This window comes from Scylla paramamosain, chromosome 41 (genome assembly GCF_035594125.1).
Source record: "Scylla paramamosain isolate STU-SP2022 chromosome 41, ASM3559412v1, whole genome shotgun sequence".
NCBI lineage: Eukaryota > Metazoa > Arthropoda > Malacostraca > Decapoda > Portunidae > Scylla > Scylla paramamosain.
This window is the reverse complement of record NC_087191.1, coordinates 1034606-1051748: the sequence shown is the minus strand read 5'-3', so window position 1 is coordinate 1051748 and position 17143 is coordinate 1034606. Positions and strand designations below refer to the sequence as shown.

General features: G+C 42.0%; 1 long non-coding RNA gene across 1 annotated transcript; it reads left to right on the top strand.

Annotated features, from left to right (window-relative positions):
* The first annotated feature begins 4732 nt into the window (after nucleotides 1-4732).
* On the top strand, nucleotides 4733-16253 carry LOC135092850 (uncharacterized). The gene is made up of 3 exons (XR_010263090.1): nucleotides 4733-4774; nucleotides 14741-15097; nucleotides 16021-16253. It is a non-coding gene; the product is annotated as an uncharacterized LOC135092850 (long non-coding RNA).
* Nucleotides 16254-17143: the final 890 nt, after the last annotated feature.

The following is a 17143-nucleotide window of genomic DNA, read 5'->3' as shown; positions in this document are numbered from 1 at the left end:
AGTGTATAAGATGAAATCTTTGAGATCAAAGACATTTTGTTCCTTTTTCAGACCAGATGAATGCAACATTTTTCTTAGAGCAAATGAGTGAGAGGTTGAACGATAAGGCTGAAATTTTTGATGAACTGGCGATAAAATCCAGCAAGAGCGATGAATTGCCTGATCTGATGGATATTACTAGGAACGGAAATTTTTCACAGCATTTACCTCATCATTTAAAGTGTGAATACCATCTCTGTCGACTTTATGACCAAGGAATTTGACTTGCTGTTGGAGAAAGGAGCATTTGCTGAGTATGATCTTTAAACCAGTAGCTTGAAAGCGTGATAGAACGAGAGACAGTGTGTGAAAATGGTCCTGTAGAGACTCTGATGCAATGATAACGTCATCAAGGAAACAGAACACTTTTACCGATGAGACCTGAGAGAAGAGAATTCATCAATCTCTGAAATGTTAAGGGCAAGTTACGTAGACCTTGAGCCATGCGTTGGCAACAGATGTTGCCAACAACAGCATGAGTTGCAACTGATGTTACTACACCAGCAAGAGAGGAAATATCAGAGGGAAGAACAGTAGGAATATAAGTATCACCTTGAGCGATTTCATTGATGTCAGGGAAAAGATTGATATATTTGCACATAGTGTTGAAGCCTATGAGAAGATCAGCATTAAAAGACATATTTGATAGAATATAGAAATAATCCCATATGTCTGGTTCCTGGGGTGATAAAGACAGTGATAAGAGTACTTTCCCATGATAAGATAATTATCCCAGATATGCTGTTGAGATTGATATCAGAAGGTATAGCAGTGATGTGATTCTGAGAAGAGGAAGAGAATCCCCTAAATACATCCATCCTGATAAGTTTAACTGCAGCACCCGTGTCAAAGAAAATTTTGTATGATGGAGAGTGACACGTAACATTTGTGACAATGCCATTGAATAATCCAGCTTATCTAATGTTAATTAAAGGAAATGCTGAGTTAGAAGGATGTCTGAAGCATGTTTTTTGTTTTGTGCGATGTTTAGGTACATAAGAAGGTGTAGATTTGAGGATGGATGATGATGTTATGATAGATTGGTCGGAGAAGAGCGCGAAGAATTTTCTGACAATGTTTGTGGAACCTGAGACTGTGCATGATAATGCCTGCAGTCTTGCAAGAAATTATCTACCCTTTTGTGGAAGGAGCAGAATGCTTCAGGATTGAATCAGTGTCTTCCTGAGCTATCAAGAACAACCCTACACTGAGCGAGACATGACCAGGCAGCTTGCAACGGTTGCAAGTGACATTTCTTGATCTCAATTTCGATCGAGTGTACTGATATCAAGATGAAGGGGATGTGCCTCTAATGTAACGTCCACGAGAAATGAGAGGAAGAACGGGAAGGTGGGTGATGAGGAGAGGTGAATGAGTCAGATGAAAAGGCAGTGAGTACCTGGACAGGGTCAGAGGTGGTATAGGTCAGAAATGACTTTGCAGACATCATATATGTAATCTAATTTGTGAAATTCGATGTCATTTGCGACCTGGAAATTGGGAGCATTAAGGAAAGTAGTGAACAAGATGTAAGCTATGAGCATTTTTAACGCATCTTTCGACAGTGAAACATCAATAAACCACTGTGAGTCTTGTAGCTGAGCGATCAATTCTGAGCTCAGAGAGGAAGCATTATTATTATCTGCCTGGTAAGGATTAGTGTGTGAGCGAAAGTGCCGCGAGATAGATTTGGAGTCTGAGAAGAGAATGGGTGCCTTCAAGCTTGGAATGACTCTGGAAATTACTTCTGAGGTGGATGGCGACGTCTTCAAAGGCAGTAAGAGAAGCAAATTTGTCTGATTTCACCAACAGGTCAGCGAGACTCGAAGGCTCGTGATAAATACTTGATTTTAAAATGTTTTTTTTTTTCCTTATCAGATGTAGCTGAGCAGCGAGTGCATTCCTCCTCAGTTCTCTAAATAAACTGATGAGCAGTCTCTGCGCCAGCACCAGAAAAATTAGGAAGGTGATGAGATTCGTGTATGAAGGTGATATGAGGAGTAGTGGTGGTTTCAGTAGACATTGTGGCCGGTAATGAAGGAGATAGTGCAGACCGTGAGGAGTAATATGCACAGAAATATAAAATTTACACACACAATATGAAAACACAGAATAGCACACAATATGATAACACAGAAAAGACAAAATAATTTGAATCAAATTGGATACTTAAATGCTGGCGAGGAAGTGACAGCAGATGACTGGAGGAACACGGCTGGGCCAAACGTAGGGAGGGTGACCTTGGACGAGTACGGGCAGTGAGGCGGTGACGGCTTGCCAGTGAAGCGGGTGGCGGGTGGGGGTGGCTCGGAGAAGGAGCCAAGGCCTTGAGCACTGAGGTGGAGAAAGTGGTGGGTGGGGGTGGCTCGGGGAAGGAGCCAAGGGACACCCACACCTCAGGAGAGAAGCTGAACGGCGACCAGCGAAGAGGAGCGGCGTCGTGAGCAGGGGCAGTTGACGACAAAGTGTGGCGGCAGGCAGGTGTGGCCACAGGGACGAGTCAGGTGCGGAGAGGAGAGGCAGGAGTGGCCAGGAGAGGAACACGTGGGAGCGGCCAGGAGACAGAGCACATGGGTGTATGGTGACTCAGGATTTAAGCGTGATAAAGAACGCCTTGCAATCTGTCCGCGATGGGCGTAATATTTGTGTCTCCGCATGTACTGGATGTATGAGAGAGTCGAGAGTTTGTGTCTTCGATCGCACAACACCGCAGTTTTAAATTGACTACCACTTGTATTGAGTAGTTTTTCTGCTACCGCTTGTTTTAATAGAACGAAAAGTGAAGGTGTCTTGGCCACCTGTTGCCACCACTGTTTTAGTTTAGATGGGATATTTGCCCCTGCTGAAAATGCTTGCCTCAGTTCATGATGCTTGCCACTGCTGGATTATATGAGGAGCTTGGTATGTTGGTAGCGTGGAGGACCAGATAGTGAGCTTGGTATTGTTGGTAGCGTGGAAATCGTGGGTAGTAAGTTGAAATAGTTGATGTGTACGAGTAAAAGACTCGATTGATGAGAGTTCTTCTTTTTTTAATAACGTAGAGAATGTACACACGTGATACGAGACGAGACACAGATGCTTATAGACGTAACGAATGATTGTTCTCTCTCTCTCTCTCTCTCTCTCTCTCTCTCTCTCTCTCTCTCTCTCTCTCTCTCTCTCTCTCTCTCTCTCTCTCTCTCTCTCTCTCTCTCTCTCTGAAGTGATATAAACTAGATTCCTCATAAACTGATGATAACTGAACAGACTGATGTGAACTCTCTCAAAAGACTGACTGACTGTGACTCTCTGACTGGGACTCTCTTGGACGGGGATTGAGCGACCGAGACTTGACCCTCTCGGAAAACTCAGACGGAAATTGACTTAGCTACGCATGTGGAGTATTTATGTCAGAGAAATGGATCACGAATACAACTTCTGGGATGAAGAATGACCAATGAGATGCCAGGAAATGGGGTTAAGGATCCAATGGTAGATCTTTAATTTAGCCAATGACCAAGAAGGAAGACTGAGAAGCCAACGCAGGTGTTTTCCCTAAGTATTGGAAGTGGGTGTGAAGTTCCTTGAGAGATAGAGAAGGAGAAAGGTTAAAATAGAATAGACTGACTGGCCATTAGCACACGTGGGATGAATATGTGAAATATATATATATATATATATATATATATATATATATATATATATATATATATATATATATATATATATATATATATATATATATATATATATATATATATATATATATATATTTCATTTCGCATTTTGAGTGATTTTAAAATCATCCCACAATTTTTATTTTTATCATCCCACAATTTTGAATATCTCAACCTACCATAGTATGTTGCCGTCAGCATTTAGTAGAGGCCCCACATGACTGTGATTGTGCGATGGCTTAATTTTATTAAGTCATGCAATAAAACTAACCATTTTCTGCCATCAGATGATGATAATTTCCTTTTTGGGCACAGGATTTTGTGTTGTTTTAGAAAACTGAATCAATGAGAAACTACATTCGTACAAAGCAATACTATTACATATTACTTACAGTGTATTTCTAGCGGTCCGGCAAACGCGAGTATTATAACGGTGGAAGACAGCCAGGCCATCGATAATACCACAATCAGATGCATCTAAAAACAGAAATTATATATATATATATATATATATATATATATATATATATATATATATATATATATATATATATATATATATATATATATATTAATGGGGCGTATGTATCGAAGAGAAGAAAGATGAAAGGAGGCGAAGGGGGAAGGAGAAAGAAAGAAAGATGAAGAGAATGAGAGTTGGAGCTGATGACGGGTCCACGCCCAGTTGAATAGGCTATCAGAGTGTATCGTGATTATGGTAAAAATCACAATATATTAGAAATTTATTTATATGTAAAGTATGTGTTGTATGTAATATGTAATATGTAAGCATTACTTAGTAAGTGGAACCACCTACGCTTGGTTTATTTACGGGTTGTATTGTGGCGTTTAAGTTACAAGTTTGTCTATCTTAGTAATTACTGAATTACATAAAATGTATTAGGCAGGGAAATTTAGGGATTCAGTGAATAAATTTTCATACATGTTTAGGTTTAATCTTTAATAGGGTTGTAGGGTTGTGTTACTTTAACCGGATAGAGGCAGTGACTGATGACGTGGCGTTATTGTTTCCGGGTCTCAGAGGAGCCCATCTTAGGCAGCGTGCAGACGTGTCAGAGGTATGTCCAGGATTTGTATTTTGTATTATATTTCTCTTTTGACTTTTTATGCAACGATATTCAGGTTTGGGTCAGTAGCAGGGTTAATTTGTATAGGTATTAATAATTATCCAACGATGAGAGGGTGAGATAAATTAAACATATGGCGGGGTCCCGGTGGAGAATTTTGCGTCAGTTCTATACCTATGGTGAGACGGTGCATCATTTGTATGTAGCTATTAGGATTATAATATACATCTCAGCAGTTTGTTGAAGTGGCTGCTGTCCTGTCTCCATTTGTTTATCACTGTGGTGGGACCTATGCTGACTGATTGCTGTTATTCGGGTCTTGTGTCGAAAGACGGTGCGGTGCGGCCATGTTGTGAGTTTGACTATTTTCGTGCAACTTTTTTTCATATATTGAGTTCAGCTAAGTTTTATGGTTGATTCATACACTTAGTTTGTTATTGACTGATATATTCTGTATATTGTGATGTGATTTCCTGGTTTGGTTATTGAATAATGCATTCGATATTTTCTTATTGTGATGTGATTTCATGGGTTGGTCGTTTCATCTTAATTTTTGGGGGGGAAAATTGATTGTTTGGATGTTAACAGGCTGAATCAGTAAAGGGATCTCAACACCGCAGAATTGGTTTCTTCACCTGAATAGCATTACACAGAGCATCTTGTTGAGTGTGCTATCAACTGAAAGAATATAAATTAACGAACAACATAGTATACTTAGATTGTCACTAGCCCTTCAGGGAAAATAAAGCAAGAAAAATTATTAAGATGATTCGGTAACCTGTCACTCAGAGTAAATCTATGGCGGGTGGATGTATATATCACCTCCCTGTCCCCTCCTCTATACTCACCCTCTCCTTTGTCAAGTGACTTTCCCTCCCCCACCCTGTGAGAAGCGCGGGGCGGGTAGAGTGGCGTCCCTCCCTTTGTCTTGCTTAGTCGTTATTCGTTGCTAAGAGGTAAGGACTAGAGGCAGAACGTTGTTGGAGAGTGCGTGCTTACGTTTAGAGGGCGATTAGATTCATGTGATACTATTTGACTAGTATGAGCAGTAAACCCCTGTTGATGTTAGGTGAGAGATAGTGTCTCGAAGAGCCTGCCTCTGATTGTAGTATCTCATAAGTGAAGAGGTACCTCCCACAACGACTCCTCGGTTCTATTAATCGAGTATTTGGCGTCTTTGAGCGGTCAGTAGACCCTCTCTGTTTTGCTTTGGGTAACTTGTTTGTGTATACTTTATAGTATTGTTAAATGCTATTAGGCTCAGCGTTTTTAAGGGAGCTCTGGGCTTAGAGGACACCTGAGTCTCTGCGGTGTGGTGGCGTCTGTTTCTTCTCCAAGCCAGGTCGGTCTTGGGTGGCCGCTGTTCGTCTTTTCAGAAGACACTGATGGTGCTTCATGGCAGAAGGAGAGATAATATTCTATGGATGTGGATGGATATTAGTTTGAGATGGTGGTATTTCAATGAATATTATAATCCTTATAGATGTTTGTCGCTTGTCGTAGCTGTGTTTCTTAGAGTGTGGCTATTGATTCTTTTCCAGCTGTTGAGACTTACTGTGCTGTTGTATTATTCCCTTGCCTGTTGGTGGGTGAAATAGGCTGCCGACCTAATTTGTGTAATTTACCACAGGAGGCCAGAAGACCCTGTAGAAGTGAATGTGAACTCTGTACTAAGCTCTGCAGGAGGCAAGATAGGGAGGCTGACCCAGGTAGTGGCAGCCGAGAAGAGGAGCGAAATCTGGTGTTACGACCATCTGTGTACAGGGTGCAGGAGTCCAGAAGGACTTGTAACCCACAGTTGAGCCCAACACTAAGTTACATAGGTGATGACTTGGGGAGGCAAGCCAAGATAAAGACCGCTGTGAAAGAGGCAGGATCTGTGGTTGTAACAGAAATTGGCGACCTCGCCAGGACCACTGAAATCATCATTGCCACGGTGTTATTTGTTCTGCTCAGCTGGAAGCTGAGTAAAGAAGACTAAAGGCTGAGGATGCTAGGGAAACCAGGAGGCCTGAAACCAAAAGGAAGGCCAAGAAGCTTGAAGACGAGGTTGGTTGAGGTGGAAGAGAGGGTTAGAATATATGAGAGGAGAAGGAGATAAAAATAGTTTGAGACGGAAAGAGAGAAGGAGGAAGCTGAGAAGAATAGAATGTTTGAGTTGGAGAAGACTTGGCTTGAGGTTAATTCATCTCATGGCATGAGGAGAGAAGGGGTGAAGGAAGGCACAGTAGAAAGAAAGATGGTGAGAAGTTTGAAGTTGATACCTGAGTTAGATGAAAGTAACAGAATGGTTTACGAGGTTTGAGAAGAAGGCAACTGAATTTGATTGGCTTCTGTAGAGATGGGTTGGCCTTGTTGCCAATATGTTGAAGGGCAAGGCTCTTGAAGTCTATGACAGGATGTCAGTGGAAGATCTGAAGATCTGACACCCTGAAAGCCTACAAGATGCTGCTGGAGGCGTATAGGTTACAGTTCTGTGGAGGGAAAGAAAAGCCTAATAATTTGTATCTTGATTGTGCTCACTAGCTTGAAGAGGTATCTGAAAGGTGGATAGCAAGCGAGTGTATCACCTCCTTCCGCAAGCTAAAGTAGCGTGTTGATGTTGCAGTTTGTGAATGTGGCAGAGTAGGAGTTGATACCGCTGCTCAGGGAGAGAAGGTTTAAGAGCTTGAAAGAAACAGCTACGTAGGTAGATGACCGCGTATGCCTCGGTGAATTGGTGGTATGTCTGAGGGAGCCAGTGGTAGTTTGTCTGGGTGCGTGGCAGGCGCCGGTTCGTCTGGAAGTCCACGTTATAGTAGTGGCTTCAGTATTAAATCTGTAGGAAATAAGTCTCCACCCAGCCCTTAACGGAGACAGACTGGGAACATGCAATACAGCGCTCCCAGGTACAGCACCCAGCCAATGTGTTGCTATTATAAAAAAAAATACTGGGCACTTTAAATTTAACTGTCCCAAGTTTGTAACAGCCACAGCTTCCAAGACCTTCCAGAAACCGGTAGCTCTGATTGTGTCCCAGGACCGAGACCAGGAGAGTGAGAAGGTCCGGCCAGTGTATGGTTGTGAGGATACAAAGGCAGGAAGTACTGCTCCCTCATCTGTTGAAGCCTCATCATCGCCTGTGAAGGCTGATTTGGACTTGTGTTGTGGCACTGTCAAGATTGCAGGGCTTTATTACCCCGTTACTGTTTTTGAGAGACAGCAGCACAGCAGTAGCTGTGCAGAAACGTGACTAGGAGGCGAGTTGCTTTAAATTAGTCTGTATGGTGCCGGGGCATTGGCGCCATAGAGAGCTTCCCTACAGCGGAGATTAGGCTTTCATGCCCGCTAGTGACCGCAGAGGTGCGCGTGGCACTGGCAGAGAACCTGCCAGTGGCTGGTGTTGATTTCCTCTTGCGGAACGATCTGGCAGACAGAAGAGTTTGAGTACAGCCCCCGTTCGAGGAAATCGTCCCAGATGTGGAGGCTGCTGATGTTTGTGACTTATTACTCGCCCTAAAGCGAGGTGAGCACCCCGGCCTCGGGTGTCCGCGGGTTATGTGACTCGTGTGGTCGAATGAAATAAGGCAGGGTCACCACTAGAGGAATGAAGAGTTTATGTTGATGCTGCAGTAGGGGCAGAGTGCCCAGAGATCTGTCTCGCTGCTGGCAAGAGTCTGAGCGAGTCAGTGTTGGACTGCAACAGCGCAGAGCTACAACAGAGAGCAGATGACTTTGATGGAAGTGTTGCCGAGGATGAGGCTGGATTGTTAGGTTTGGGCTGTTTGTTTGATGGCTTATCTCACCCTGCAGAGCCTCTCGGAGGTGGCGCTTTTGTAACTTGTCACTTGGAGTTAAGGATGAGGACGCTGGTACTCAGTCCGCGCCCCAGCTGGCTGGGTCTTGTACGTTAGGGGTCACTGCCGAGGGCGGAGATACTCCTGACTCTGCCGGGGAGGTGAGATTTTTCTCCCTTGCGGAGTTTGCCGTAGGCGGGGAGCAGGCTGCTCCCCTGATGGGACCAGACACGGTGTGTGTTTGCTCACGTAATGAACCACCCAGACTGGCAGCTGCTGCTACAGCTGTCACTGTACCTACGGAGGGTTCTACCTCTCGTGTATATGTTGCCCCACTACTTGCCAAGGTAGGAGTGTATGGCAAGGAAATAGAGGGTCGGGCAGCTGACAGTAACAGTATTGTGAATAGCCGGAGGAGAGAGGATAGAGGTTTCTTGCTCTGTTTTGTTGTGCCATCCGCATTCAAGGAGACACGGATGCAAATAGCATGCAGCGGCTTGGTGCTTTGGAACCAGAATGACCCAGGAGCAGTTGAGGCGGTTTTAGTGGTCAAGTGTAGCCACGTTTGTTGGATGTAACCGCATCAGTCAGTTTGGCAAGCCTGATGACCTCTTTTCTTGGGCCCCTCTCCCTTGTGTTATGTCGAGATTTGTTTCCCTGTTGTGGGGGTTCTGCATAGTGTTGCTCGCCTGATTCCTCCGTCCTGGAAAGATTATGATGATGCAGTCGTTGGCGCGAGCGTGAAGGCGCAGCATCGGGAGGTAGCGTTGAGAAAGGATGCCGGTGCTAAGTTGCTTGCCGCTCGGGAAGCACCTTCAGTGTTGTTGCTGGGGGCTTTGTTTGACCAAGCAGTTGTTGACTGTCAGGTGCTGGGCCCGAATAGAGTAGTATGTGATTATGGTTGCCGTCCTTCTCAAAGCGACAAGGAATCGGGAATCGGGATCAGAAGTGACTGCACGTGGGAGCAGTTGCTGGGACCAGTGGAGTTGGTCCAAAGGCAAGTTGGCCGGGCTCATGTTAGAGCAGGAATTTGTAGTACTGGGATGGCCACGTGTGTTTATTTTGCTCCGTGTGCAGGAATGGGTGTGCTGCGTCCTGGAAAGGAGAAATTCGTTGCGGCGATTTCTGTGTTATCGAGTGGCCGGCAGGAGGAATAAGGCGTGATAGTAGTGTTGTGCCTGCCAATAAGAGACAGACTTGGTCGTGTCACACCCCAGACGTACGATTTTGTTTTGTTAAGAGCGGCTAGAAGGCACCTCTTGTTTTCGCCGGTAAGTGGCTCTTTTATTTTATCAGTTATATGGGTGTGGCACAGACCCTCCATTGAGTCAGGAGCGAGCAAGTGTGAGTGAAATTGAGATCAGTGTGCTCCCCAGTGATTAGACTTGAGGGGACCAGCGAGTAGGAATTGCCTGGTGGCCCAGAAAAGTTTGTTCGGCCAGGAAGGGTAATTCGTGGCAGTGCCGTGATGATACATCAGGGGACTAAGGCCCCTGGTGGACTCATTGAGTGTTGCAATGGCGCAGAGTTGTCACTGCTTGGTGGCTCTTATAGTTTTACAATGTGGAGAAGATTATAAGGAATAGGCCCAGTTCAGTAGGCTACCAGATTTATTTTTATTTCCTGCCCTTCCCTTTTGAGCCTTATGTTAGGAGTGCTATCATTTGAAAGAATATAAATTAAAGAACAACATAATATTGTTAGATTGCCACCAGCCCCTTCAGGGAAGTGAAGCAAGCAAAATTATTAAGATGACTGTAGTCCGCCGCCCGCAGAGTCTGGCGGGCGCGGGTGTGTGCGTCCCCACTCCGCCCCCTCCCCTATACCCCCACTCACCTGTGTTATGTGACTTCCTCACTCTGAGATGCGCGGGGCGGGTAGAGTGGCATCCCTCCCTTTGTTTTAGTTGTTGTTCGGTGAGGACGTGCGAGTTGAGGCAGGGTGAGGCTTCGAGAATTTGTGCGTTTACATTTAGAAGGCGATTAGATTCATACTATACTATTTGACTAATATAGCAGTAAGCCCCTACTGATGTTAGGTGAGAGATAGGTGTCTCCAAGAGCCTGCCTGTGATTGTAGTGTTTCATAAGTAAAGAAATACCTCCCACAATGACTCCTCGGCTGTATTAGTCGAATATTTGGCGTGTCTGTGAGCTGTCAGTAGATCTTCTCTGTTCTGCTTGGGGACAGCTTGTTTGTGTATACATTGTTGTGTTATTAAATACTACTAGGCTCCAGTGTTCTTAAGGAGGCTCTGGAATTGGAGGACACCCGAATCTGTGGTGCGGAGACGTCTGTTTCTTCTCCGAATCCGGTCGGTCATGGGTGGCCATGATTCGTCTTCTGAGAAGACACAGATGGTGTTGCATGGCAGAAGGACAGATAATATTCTGTGGATGTGGATGGATATTAGTCTTGTAGTTTGAGAGGTCGGTAATCCATAGAATATAATATAGAATATAACTGCGTTCGCCATCCTAAGGCTGCGTTTACACCAAGCGAATCGAATCGATTCAATTCATTAAGAATCAACACGATTCATAAATCGTGTTGATTCGCTGCACTAGGCGAATCGAGTCAATTCAAATCATGCTGATTCATGGCGATTCAGAGTCAATGATTGGTTTGGACCCATTTTTTCATCAGTCAAGGCGAGTCAGCCGAGTAGTAAGCACTATGCTAGTGTACGTCCTCATCAATTTAGTACGAGAACGACGTGCTATATATGATCCTAGTTATCTTGTGCACCGAGATTTTTATTATTACTATTTTTTTTTATTATTATTATTTACAGCTGCCTGAAGCACTAGACCAATCTACTAGTACACTTTTAATGAATACAGTTACCTTAGGAAAATGGCCAGCCTTTCTTTAGATCGAACTACAAGTCGGTAACTGGTATTTTGCTTCCTAATGGAGCTGCCCTTTCACGTATTCTCAGTTCCCCCATAGCCTTTTACCGTCACTGATAATGTTACTTAATCATTCCCAAATAACCTTAATTTGTTTTCTTAATTTTTATAACAAATAAGAACTTTTCTTTATACGTTTTACCTGCAAGTGAAGTGAGAGTTGTATTTTCATACTGTATTTTTATTTATTTTTATTTATTTATTTTCTTTTTTTTTTTTTTTTTTTGTGGGGGGGAAAGGGTTATAAATAGGATAAGTTTTACTATTTTCCAAATGTTATGTGAAATTGCAGACACGTCACAAAAAAAAGTTTCCATTTAAGGCTTAAATGCAAACTTAAATGCTTAAATGCATTTCACTTCTAGCTTTCCCAAACCAACATACGTTGTACTATGGCGGAAAGATCTGGCAACTACTGATTTTCTGTGAAAAGAAATGAAACATGAAGATTTTTTTTTTTTTTTTTTTTATTTGTACGGAAAGAATGAATCTATTAATCTGCAGGTAAAATAGAACCCAGCCATGATCCTATAGGACCTCCGCATAGATAAGCCGTGGCACATATTGTCAGCTTTCCTTCTCCCTCTCGCTCGCCTCTCTCATCCAATTCTCTCTCTCTCTCTCTCTCTCTCTCTCTCTCTCTCTCTCTCTCTCTCTCTCTCTCTCTCTCTCTCTCTCTCTCTCTCTCTCTCTCAAATGAATGAAAGAAAGAGAAAGAATGAATGGAAGTTAAAAAAAAAAGTGAGAAATAAAAAATATAAAAAATAAAACGAAAGCGAGTTTGCTTTTTCTTCTTTCTTTATACTGTTTAAATATTTTTTAATGTAATTATTTATGAAGGGGATAGATAGATAGATTTATAGATAGATGGATGGATGGACAGACAAGCGGACGACTGGATGAATGGATATCAGGATCAGAATTTTTTATCTATTTTATAATTGTTATTACTGATGTACATTCTATGATAATACATTCCAGTACAGAATGAAATAATATACCAAGGGTTACTATACTAGGACCTAAAATCAGGAGGTAAAACATATCAGATAAAAAATTAATAAAAAAAAAAATGCAACGTAAAGCCTAAACATTAAAATTAGACAAAAATTGCTGTAAACAAGAGTAATGTGGAAATACAAATAAAATAACCATACACATGTACGTTGTCGTGAGATAATAAACCAGCCAGTGAGATAATAAACCAGTTGTCATAAAATATAAATTAAATTAACATAAACGTACCAGTAGAGACCTGTCTTCTATAAAAGTTATAATTTTGAGAACAAGTAGTTGGTGCTGTCTTGTGTTGACTTAATGAGGCTCACTCATCTTAAGGAGCGAGAACAACCAATCCGGTAGTCTTTTACTCATTACATTTTTCACGGTAATTCCCAACCCGTACTTGTACATAACACATATCTTCAGCCACTTTAGCTCTCGTAAATATGATGTTGCATGGTACAAGGGACTAGATTAAAATTATTCTAATTTTCTTATCGAAGTTTTTTTTTTTTTTTTTTTTACTATTACTAAATTTTTTTTTTTTTTTTTGAGATATGAGATGTGTATCAAATAGCATATTGTCAAAATGTACACCGAGTTTTTTTTTTTTTTTTTTTTTTTTTTTTTTTTTTTTTTTTTTTTTTTTTTGAGGTGCTTGGCGCTATGGTGGTGTCGTCAACCTGAATAAGAATGTCACTCGGGATGTGTGCTAGGTTTTCTCGGGTTTTAACGAATTTACGCTGAGTTTTACCAGTATTTAGCATAATACCATTAGTGCGAAAGTAGATATACTCTTGTTAGTGTTTCCTCACAGTTATGTACTAATTCCTGCATGTTGTCTTTGGTGCCAGTTAGTATAAACTTAGTGCCGTCGTCATACCGGATTACAGTACAGTTCTTCACAAAATTAAATCATCACGTATATGATAAAAAGCATAGGACCCAACACTGATCCCTGTGGCACTCCGAATGTGATTTCTTTTTTACTCGATACAGGATTCCCAATGCTTACTGATTGTGTTCTGTTCTTAGGAGAGTTTTGAAACCAGGAGGAGTCAATGTTCAACGTGGCACATTTCTCATTTACTATTTTGAAGTTTACACTGTCGAAAGCCTTAGATAAGTCACATAATGATACCAGTGATAATTTCTTTTTGTCCATATTGTCGTATAATTTATCAGACAGTGTAAGTAAGGTTGTGTTAGTTGAAAGAGCGGACCTGAAGCTGTATTAGCTATTGCATAATAGACTTACTCTCCAGGTGTTTGGAAAGTTTTCTGGCAATTACTTTTTCCATGACCTTCGACAATATGGAGAGCAGAGATAGTTGCCAGCAAGGTCCTCATCGCCGGACTTGTGGATGGGAAAAACAATGGAATGTTTCCATGCTGCTGGTAAAATACTAGTTACAACAGAAGTATTAATTATACATGTTAAATATTATTATTAATTACATTACAATAAGGAAAGAGTTTTATAAATCTGAGAGGAATCTCATCAGAGCCATATGAATTCGTATTCTTCATGTGTTTTATGGTTAGAACAATGATGGCACTGTCAACTGGCTTGTGTCTAAACATGAATGTGCTGTCAGTGACATCGCTCTGTACTGTTTGTGGCCTTCAACCATTGTCCTTCACATAATGTTGTTCTTTCTCAAATGTATGTTTACCTACATTTGCAAAAAAAATATGTTGAATTATTCAGCTCTTTCTTGCAAAATTTCGTCGTCTTTCAAAGCTTCAGCTTTTTTTTTTTTTTTTTTTTTTTGGGGGAGGGAACTCGTAAAATGTGCCAGATAGCTGCGGTGTCAACCTTGTTCTCCTCGTTTACTATTATAGTATTGAAATTTACAGTTACGGATTGACCTCTTGGATATAGTGAAATAGAGTCTTAGAGCCAAAAATCACCTCTATCAGTAATATTTTATCATAGTTCGCACCTCCAAATGCCACAAACATTTAGTGTGACTTCACGGTTGAGAGAGAGAGAGAGAGAAATTTTAACATAATTCGCCCCTTCTTCAGATACTGCAAACAAACGCTCAGTGACTTCACATTTGAGAGAGAGAGAGAGAGAGAGAGAGAGAGAGAGAGAGAGAGAGAGAGAGAGAGAGGGGGGGGGGGGGGGGGGGGGGGGGAGGGAGAGAGAGAGAGAGAGAGAGAGAGAGAGAGAGAGAGAGAGAGAGAGAGAGAGAGAGAGAGAGAGAGAGAGAGAGAGAGAGAGAGATTATTAATTTTATCATAATTCGCCCCTTCTCCAGATGCCATAAACAAATACTCAGTGACTTCACAGTTGAACGAGAGAAAGAGAATGTGGGATACCACAGGTTCACCCAGCGAATCTGAGTAAACATATCGAAGGTGACATGAAGGCGTATTTACTTTAAATATTTTCCGGAGAGATTTCTGTAGTTGGCCACCATCGTCGAATCTCAAGATCGACCAGTCGCAGTTCAGGTTTCAAGATGAATCGACGTGACATTGGTTTAGTGCTTCGTGATAAAATAATTCAGATGCGGGATAAAGGATACACAGTGCAAGCTATCGCCGATGATTTACATCTACAGTAATGCGATGGATCAAACGTCAACAAGAAAGCAAAGATTTAAGGGACCTATGTAAGTATCTTGATATATATTGGATTTTACACACACACACACACACACACACACACACACACACACACACACACACAATAATGTGAGCTGGTGATTGAGCGTTGATGCTAGTGATAGTAATGTGAATATGCAATGGATTAGTGATAGATGATTTATGTACGTTATTTACAAGTATGATACCATTTATTACCAAAAACAAGGCGTCCTCGCTTTCGTTCAACTACTACTACTGAGGAGGATGAACAGATAATACAGCTGGCTGAAGGTGAAGGTGAAGGCAACACCAGATATTACCTATTTCTATTTAGTGCTAGTCTCTTTGTTTTTTAATTACTTTTATATTTACACAAAGGAGGTCCAGAACAAGGGCACAAAATGATAAAAAAAAATATTCAATCACCGGTTCCTTGATTAAGTAAACAGTAAGTTAAGAAGGTTCAGTTTAGTTATGCAGGTGTCTTGATACTTCTCTCTTGAAAAGACCAAAGTCATCGGAAAGATAGGAAACACAGAAACAGGTAGAGAGTTCCAAACGTTACCATTGGAAGCGAGGAGTGAAGGTACTGTTTAACTCTTGCATAAGGGAGGGGGGACAGAATAGAAATGAGAGTGAGTAGAATGTCTTGTGCAGTGAGAGCGCAGGAGAGAGGGAGTGAGTGGCATTCAGGTAGAAAGATCTGAAGAGCAGTCAAGTAACGACAAAATATAGCAAGAGAAGCAACAACGCGGCGGGGATTAGGATTGTGAGGTTAGAGGACGGGGAATTGTTCGATTTTTGTATTGTTTAGCAAACATTGTTTGATGATAAATTGTCGAAAGGTACTTCTAAAAAACTGTAGAGGTAGGTAGTTATATTATGTGATAACTACTGGATAATTGATGTTTCAACACCACATTTTTTTTTTTATTTGCTCTTTTTTTAGGTATGACCTGAAGAACATCTAAGAATGCAGAAGTGGCCATGTGACCACCAATGTCTTCAGCTGGATAAACATGGAAGGTGTTGGTGACATCATCAGAAACTGATGATGGCAACAGCCAGCGGACGTAGACATAACATCAGCACTTCGTGATCAGTCTGTGCTAGGTGGCGACATCTCAAAAGATGCAAAACAATGGAAGTTTCCTACACTGCATGAATAAAAATCCTACCTATTGCTACCTTACTTATCCTTATCTACGTATTGGTACATCTTCACCATCCGCTTTGGGCTGACAGCACAATCAGTCCCTGAGGTGTTTTACTTGTTTCCTTTATAAAATACGAGGAGTTAGAGGTCTTAAAATCAGGGGATACAACGCATTTTCATAGCTGGTACTTTTACAGCCATTAATAATTCTCATGGTTCTTTTAATCTTAGATTTTAGTTGACAGGTTTTACCAGATTTGTAAGGCAGCAACCGCTTTTCTATAGTATTGGAGACGACAGAACCACGGTTCTGTCGTCCTTGGTGGCGCGTCTAGATAGGTTTGACTGGAAGCTTCATACAGAACTTGCTTCACCTGCCTGTGTGTTGAGTGACTGGTAATTCTGATGATGCAACATATTTTCCTACTAGCTTCCTACACTCTCCTGCCCTCCAGTCCGTCCACAGGACATCTGGGTATTTTCCCAAACATCCGGTCCTTTGGTGGAACAATGATTGATCTGCTGCTATGCAGGCGAAGCGTGCTGCCTTTTCTCGTCTCTGCAGACATCGTGGGGACCAACACTGCATGGACGTCCACCTTTCAACAGGCGCTGGCTCAGGTTCAACGGACTTGACAGAACGCACAGCGAACGTTTTGGAAAGAATGTCTTGTCGATAACAGCTAAGACCCCACTTACACAAGTAAAGAAATGAGTTCATAAGCTTGTTAAATTATCGGCTCATACCCCCTCCTGTTTTGTCTCATACTGGTGAGACTATTTACAGATCACCTTGAGAGTGCTTTCAGGAAGGATCTTAATTCGCCTAGGGCACGCCATCGTCACCCAAAGCTTCCTCTGAGGATAAAATCTTATATTATTCAATTTTCCATCTCAGAAGACCTAAAGATTGTTT